Raw genomic sequence first — 8,213 nt, forward strand, 5'->3', positions numbered from 1 at the left:
TGCATTAAAACGCAATGATAAGCTAAAGTCAATAGAATCAGTCTACAATCAGTGATCTATTTATTAACGAACATGATTAAAAAGTCGAGTACTGTAAAGACTCTAATATTCATTTTTAAATGAGAGTACTAAAATTGATTACATCTTTTAATTCGAAGCTTCGTTTTTTATTTAATAATTTTATTTAAGAAAAAAGGAGGGGTTTAGGTCATTGTTTGGATAATTTATATTTTATATCCCTCAATAAATGAGTTTTAACGTGAACCAAAGTTTTAGAAACTTTTGCAGCTCCTACATTATTTTAAATCTGCTTCGACTATTTTTTTGTAAATATACTTTTATTTTTAGTTTTATGTGTGTAATAATGGAGCTCAAAGCGTGAAATTGGACCGCCATTTGTCTCAGAAAGAGATACTTTTTTGATTTGCTTTCTTAGAGGGGAGCATGATTCGCGTCTTATCCAATGAAAAGGAGGTATAATATTAGGTGGATTTAGGGTGGAGTCACAAACTGGTTTCTCCCGAACCCTTCTTGAGAACGTTTCCTCTCAGAAATGGCGGGCAACTAACTGCATTTTTTTCTTCATATATGCTGTGACAAGGTATATTAACATAAAACCAGTTAATCTTTCATTCGAAATTGATCTTTTCCAAATCGAATCTCGTTCTTTAACAGTATTTTTTTCATTAACTCGGTATTTATTCAAGAGATAGATAAAGAAATTTAAAAAAAAGATATATCAAACAAATTAATTCATAAATGACACATTTTCCTTTTTACAAATAAAGTTACAAAATGGGATATTTATACAAAATGCCCACAGTTAATTGAATTTTTTTTTAGTCATAAAATATTAATAATCATCAAATATAAACAGTTTTCATCGTATCCTCGAATGTACCGTCAGTATTTTTACCTTCAGAAACTTTTCTTTTATAAAGTAAAGAGTCGAAAAACTGTACAGATGAAACATTGCGCACTTTAAGAAAAAACATCGATAGAATCAATAAGAAATTTACTTATAAGTATTCAGATATTTTACACTTGCAACTGTTTCATGTACTGTAAATAGAGAAATTATTATATTATAAATAAAGACAAATATATATATGTATATGTATGACAATATTATGGTATATCACAACTGCCAAAATCTATGTAACACTATAAAAAATTGTGTATAACGAAAAACTGTTTTTCAATAAATAAATCTCGATCGCTTATGGCAAACCGCAAAACATTTTATTTTACACATCTCTGTAGTTTTAAGTAGTAATTTAAAATTGGACCTTTCTTTTATCATAGATAAGCTTTCATTTTCGGAGTGTTTATTAACAAAATGTTAAGTTGCGGAAAAATAGCTTTTTAATATATGGAACGCATTTTTTTCAGAGTTTTTTCAGCTAAATTTATCATTTCTACACAAAGTTCGTATTAAAATGAGCCAATATGCAAAACTGCACTTAAGGATGCATCCAGCAGATCATTTTTAAACAATTTAAAAATCACTGAAGCAAATGCGATGTCTCCCAGCAATAACATTTCTAAATAAGGACCAACAAATATTACTTTCGGTCGTTGATGCAGTGACGCACAGTGGAAGGATATGCAATTTTTTCATTAAAAAATGTCCAGAGCCTTCAATTTTGGTCCGATTTTGAATTAAAAAAAAAATAAAAGTAACCATTGCTATAAGCAATTTTTGTGGCCAAATATTAAAATTTCAGATTTTTTAAAATTATAATTTCCTTCACTCGCCAGAACGACTTCACAAGTATTCCATAAAACAGTAAATATTTAATAATAATGTTGGGTTGATGGAATGACAGTGTTGATCTACTAGTCGTGATATGGTACTTAGTTTTTTATTAAAAAACAAGCTTTCGCTTGGTGATGCTAAGCCTCATCAGGAATATATATGAAGTAAACCATGACTGCATATCTCCTGGACATGCCGTCATGGTGATAAGGAGTACTGCCCATAATTTTATTTATTTTAAAACTAAAATGCATTGCATGTCTAGGAGGAAGTATCATACTCCTTTTATCTTACTTGATTACCAAACATTAATATTTCTTTCAAAAAAGTCTTGCTTAACCTCACTGTTATAATAACAAACGAACGAAAAAAACTTGTACCCAAACCCTGACGGACCGAAGGAACCGAATAGAGGCTCTACAAAGTAACCGTAAAGACCCCATTGGGCCCCCATTCGGTTCCTTTTTTAAAAACTCGAAAAAACAGAAAAATCAACTTTTAAATTATTGAAATTCGGATTCTACGTTAAAATTCCCTATGGAAGGTCACGGAATAATCGCAATAGTTTTTGTTTGCAACGATAAAGAGTTTTAAAAAATGAAAGACGTATAACGCCTGTTGATTGCTACACTTCCAACGCATCGCCTGTAAGTTGCAGTCAACAGGCGTTATACGTCTTTTATTTTTTAAAAACTTTTTACCGTTGCAAAAAAAAAACTATTGCGATTATTTCGTGACCTTTCATAGGGAACTTTAACGCAGAATCCGAATTTCAACAATTTGAAAGTTGATTTTGCTTTTTTTTCGAATTTTTTAAAAAGGAACCGAATGGGGTCTTTATGGGTACTTTGTAGAGGCTCCGTTCGGTTCCTTCAGCTCAGCTTAATTTAATATTATAACGACAAATGCAACTATTTTACTTCCATATGTATTCCTGATGAGGCTTGGTGTCACCAAGCGAAAGCTTCCTGGTAATAAGCGTTGAATAGAGAAAAATTAATCTTTTCAGATTTCAGCGTAAAAGTGAAGATTATTCTATTATTTTGAATGCGCGATTTTTCCATTCGTCTAAAATGCCATTGTAGGAATAGGATATCTCAAAAACTAATTAATTTCTATTTCCATAGCGGCCGCCGCATAGGTACCTATTCCCCAAAAGAGCACGCGTTTTCAATATATTTAATTCCTTTTAATTGTACCGACAGATAACCTCACAGAGATGTCTTCTATTCCCCAAAAGTGTTCAATTTTTGAGATTATTTAATTTCTTCTAAAAAGTTCATAAAACATGTGTAATAAATTGTTTTAATTCCTTCATGTGGAATATAAGTTTTGAAAATTTAATTTTAATCAATTCAAGTCCGCCTCTCTAGAGATAAAATTATTTTAATTCACACATTTAAATATATTTCTTTGATGAATTTTTTAGACGTTTAAATTAATGATTAAAATATAAATAAATATAAATTTGAATATTTTTTGAATTTATAAGTTATAAAAAGATTTAATAACGAAAAATAAGTTAAATAAATGCTCTCGTTAAATTTTACTAAGTCGATTGAGAGGAATAGGATTTCCACTTTTTCTGTTCCCGTTGGGGGATTTTTAGAGGGAGGAAAAAACCCGTATTCATAGGAATACAAATTCTTACTTTTTCTGAATTCAACGCTTATTACCGGGTTGTTTTTGAATAAAAAACTAAGTAGTACCATATCACGACTAGTAGATCAACACGGTCATTCCATCGACCCAATATTATCATCTCACGCTAGTCAACAAAAATTACATCTTTAAAACTAAGTTTTTATAGGAAAATTAGAGGAACAAATTCAAAATTTTTACCCTTTCGCCCAGAAATTTTTTTTTGCACTAGAACTGTTTTAAGCTATTGGATGAATGACTGCTAGTCACAACAATATTATAAAAGTTAACAATAACCACTGCTATTAACAATTCTTGTGACAAAATATTTAAACTTAAGGTTTTATCAAATTTAAATTTTCTTTAATGGCCAGACTGGGGTACAGATATTCCTGAAAATAATATATCTTCGATAATATTTGGTAAAATGTAACAATCTCTTTTAGAAATATGTGCATTGGACTAAGAGTTTTCTTTTCACATTTGTTTTATTTTATGCATTACATTATATTTGTTTTCTTTATTTGTTTCGTTTTCTAATTCTGGGATTTCGTGTTAATAATAAATATAAGTACTAAATAATTTTAGGCAATTGTAACATAATTTGTTGGGTTTAATATTTGGTCAATAAATGGTTTACCATTAAGATAAAATGGATACTTTGAAAGTTCTCAAAAAATCCTATCCGATTTTTTTATTTGTAATTTCAATGGAGATGTGGAAGATTTGACGCAGTATTTAAAAAGATAATTTAATTCAAACGATAATCTCTTGAAAAATGTTAAAAACAAATTAAATCCTGATTTTATTCCTGATGTTAAAAGAAAATGGCAGAGTTCAGCATTTCTTAAAGCTTGTTTCGACCACAAGTTTGCAGGTTGGTCTTTTAAACCATACGCCCTAAAAACGTATTTAGGACGTTCTAAACATATCTTTAAATTACCTGCCCGCTGTGGGTAATGACGAATGCAGAAGATCAAACCTAGGTGACTTTGTAGAATGTTCTACTTTGACAAAACGAAGGAAATTAATGGATATACAGGAAAAATATACTTACATCGAAACAAGAGAGGCTTTTTTACCCTCGCTAAATCAATGTGATCGGAAAAAAGTATCAGAATTCATGAATTCAATTTTACCTTCCAATGAAAATAAAAATGTGAATGATTTCCCGATTCCTTACACATCAGAATTTGTCTAAAAGTCAATATCACATGATCCATATGAAGGCAAAAAAGAGAAATGCTGATATTTACCCAGCATAAGACAATTTGGCAAAAGCTAAAGAAGAATGTTATCCACCTTCGATTAAAGTAACGACAAAAGGTTTTACAATCGGATTAAAATCTTTATTAGATCATACGATATCTCGGTTTTTTAAAGATAGTGATATTTCATTCCATTTACGGATACAAGAAACCTCATAAATTGAAGTTAATTGTGAAATACTTGGAGTACACTTGTAATAGAGTACCTTTTGCCTTCTAATAATTTTCCAAAAAAATGACTTGTTGTCCAGAAAAACGGCTTTTTATTGTTATGGTATTCCTTTAATCGAAGTTTTGTCAAAATATATCAATTTTATTAAAAAATGATATAACAATGAAAACATGCATCTCTGGGAGTGGGCCAACTTTTGTTTCAAACTTTTTCCTGTAAAATCAATTTCAAGAAATTTCACCTGAATATCCGGTACTTCAAAGTCATCTGGCAATACTTTTGCATGCAGGTAAGTGCCTGGCAATACGCAAGTACTATTTCTCATGTCAGCCCCTACATGTACACCAATTTTTAACCTTATCCGAATCCCGTTAGTTAACAGTCAAAAATTCGCACCTTTGGCAGGTCGCCACCGGTAAACGCATCCACTCACACCTGCCAGGCACCCATTTTTACGTTCCTCATCATCAGACGAACATCTCAGGTGAAAATTGGCCTTATCCGTATCACGTTGCCATTTACGTTGTGAGCCCACGGTCTTTCATGCCTTACTCAACCTTCCAATTGTTAGAGATAAGAGCCGCTTGAGAGAAATAAAAAATCATTAAAATATTAAAGAATTTAATTTCAATATTCTGCGGCGAGACGATTAAAAAAGAAAGAATAAAATCGGTTATTCTGTTCAATTTCTGTTGAGAGTTTTCGTAACTTATCCTCTGTTCTCAGATTCTACGACAAAAAAAATGTAAGAAAGATGCTAAGTATTCTTGAATCTGAAAAATGTGGAATCGCAACTCATTTCATTTTAAAGATTACAGTTAAAGGGTGTGAAATTCGCAGTCTTTTCTTCAAAAATTCCTTTTCAAAATTTTCAACCGAAAACTCAAAATTCATAATCTATTACTTTTTTTCTTGAATCTTTGTTTTAAATACAGCTGCTTGCTTCACAATGAATGTGCTGTTGCTCAGGATTGATGCACTATTTTATGTCAAAAAAGATAGTTACATTTTTAACCGAAGAGATTAATTAATATCAACTGAAGGGATGAAGCTCAAAACATGAAATTTTCAACAAAACAGTCTCATACCCGTGTGTAAAAATGTTCTGGCGCTGACCTGGCCCAGACCAGACCGCCAGGTTTCCAGCCCTGTCGCTGACCATATGGTCTGTCCTGGGCCTGGCCAAAAGTGTAACGTTTTTTCTGGCTAAACCCAGGCCAGACCTTCTGATCAGCCGCTAGACAGGGGCTGGTAAGCCGCTAGTTGTGAGCTGGTCAGCCGCGAGTTATAGACTGGTCAGCCGCGAGTTATTAGCTCGTCAGTCACTAGTTAATGGCTGATCGATTAATGTTTTATAGTTGAGTATCATATCGTCCATGTTTAGAGGATACGCTTTAAGGATACGCTCAAAAAGCAAAACATGATTTCCTAGAAAAATATATAATATACAGGTTTCATATAATCAGTAAAAATTCCAATTTTGCGTCAAAAATATACTGCCATCAATAAGATCAATCAATTCAATCATAGTTTGTAATACTTTTTCTTTTATAATAGATAAGAAGTAGGTTTGTACTTACTATTTATTTAATAACTTAATACAGATTTGGTACATTTTATACCTCCGATTTTACAGCTAACTTTTGGCTGGATTAATATATTATTCGGAAAATAATAAGAAATTTTGACAGTTTGTGACACTTGATTGACAAAAACTAGCACTGCTTCCGAGAGGTCGGAGCCAAGTACTGTTAGAATACTTCAAGTTGTGACGTCGACTGGCAAGATGCCTGCATGTCGAGGGCCAAGCAATGAATTACAATTATTTGGGAAAACTTGATTGTTTTAATGAATTGGATACAAAAATTTCACTATACACTTTTTTAGTTTAAAAAAATTCAGTATAGGCTCTGTAACTTTTTGAAATGTAAGAAAAAGTTTACTGTATCGAACTTAGATTTCTTTCTGGGCTCGCTGATCAGCGCCAGGCCTGGACCAGACCAGACTGTCAAGATGACAAAAAAGAAAGTCATGTTTTCATAGTTTGAATTTCTTATTTTCTATTATTTTAGACACCCTGTAACTTTTACAAAATACATCCAAAAAAAAATTTGGTGGTGGTCTTTAAGATTTTTTTTCTTGGCTCGCTGATCAGCGCCAGGCCTGGGCCAGACCGGACTCTCAAGATTATAAGAAAGAAAGTCGTGTTTTCATAGTTTGAATTTCTTATTTTCCATCATTTTAGACATCCTGTAACGATTTCAAAGTATGTCAAAAAAATTTGGTGATGAAACTTAAAATTTTTTTCTTGGCTCACTGATCAGCGCCAGACCTGGACCAGGCAAGACTATCAAGGTGATAGAAAAAAGTCGTGTTTTTATAGTTTGAATTTCTTATTTTTCATCACTTTAGACACCCTGTAATATTTCTGAAGTATGTCAAAAAAACTTGCTCATGGAACTTATGATTTTTTTCGTTCTTGGCTAGCTGACCAGTGCCGAACCTGGACCAGAACAGACCTTCCAGTCTAGATGGTCTAGATAAAGTTAGACCTGAGCCAGACTGGCGTCAGACCTGAGCCAGATCAGTTCTTCCAGACTAGACAGTCAAGATTATCCCAGACCTGGGCCAGACCTGTAACCAGACTGCCCGGACATTTTTCCACACGGGTATTCAATGAAATAGTTGAATACTCAACCAAAAAGATGATATGTTAACCAAGACGGTTTTTTTTTACAAAAAAGACCAATTTTAAAACAAATAGTGCAAGTTTCATTATTAAAAAAAAGGCTAAATTTTCAACCGAAAATGGAATAGTAAAATTTTTTGTAAAGAAGATTAATTTTCATTAAAAAAAAATACGAATGTGCAAGAAAATATGTATTTTAATAAAAAAAAGTTAATTTTCTACCAATTAATTCAATTTTCCAATGAATACGTTATTTATTTGTAACTGAATAGTTGAATTTTCTATCAAAATAGTTAAATTATGAATCAAACGTATGAATTTTCAACAATAAAGTTTACTTGCTACCCAACATTTTTATTTCCTACCAATTTTATATATTTTTAAGCTAAAAAGATGAATCTTCACAAAACCGAATTTATTTTAACAAGAGTTCAACATTCAACCAAATAGTTGAATTTTTTAAATAGAAAGATGAATATATTCAAAGAAAAAAGAATTTTGTAATCAAGAAGATCCATTTTTTAAATTAAAAAATAATTACATTATTCATTTTTATGAAAGTAAAAAAATTATGATTCACCGTAAACATTGATTTGAGAAAATTGTCTAATAATAACAAATAAACAACAGAAACGTTCGAAATTTAAAGTATGTATTTTTAAATGGAAAATTTTGTATTCGAAA

Source organism: Belonocnema kinseyi, chromosome 7 (assembly GCF_010883055.1).
Source record: "Belonocnema kinseyi isolate 2016_QV_RU_SX_M_011 chromosome 7, B_treatae_v1, whole genome shotgun sequence".
NCBI lineage: Eukaryota > Metazoa > Arthropoda > Insecta > Hymenoptera > Cynipidae > Belonocnema > Belonocnema kinseyi.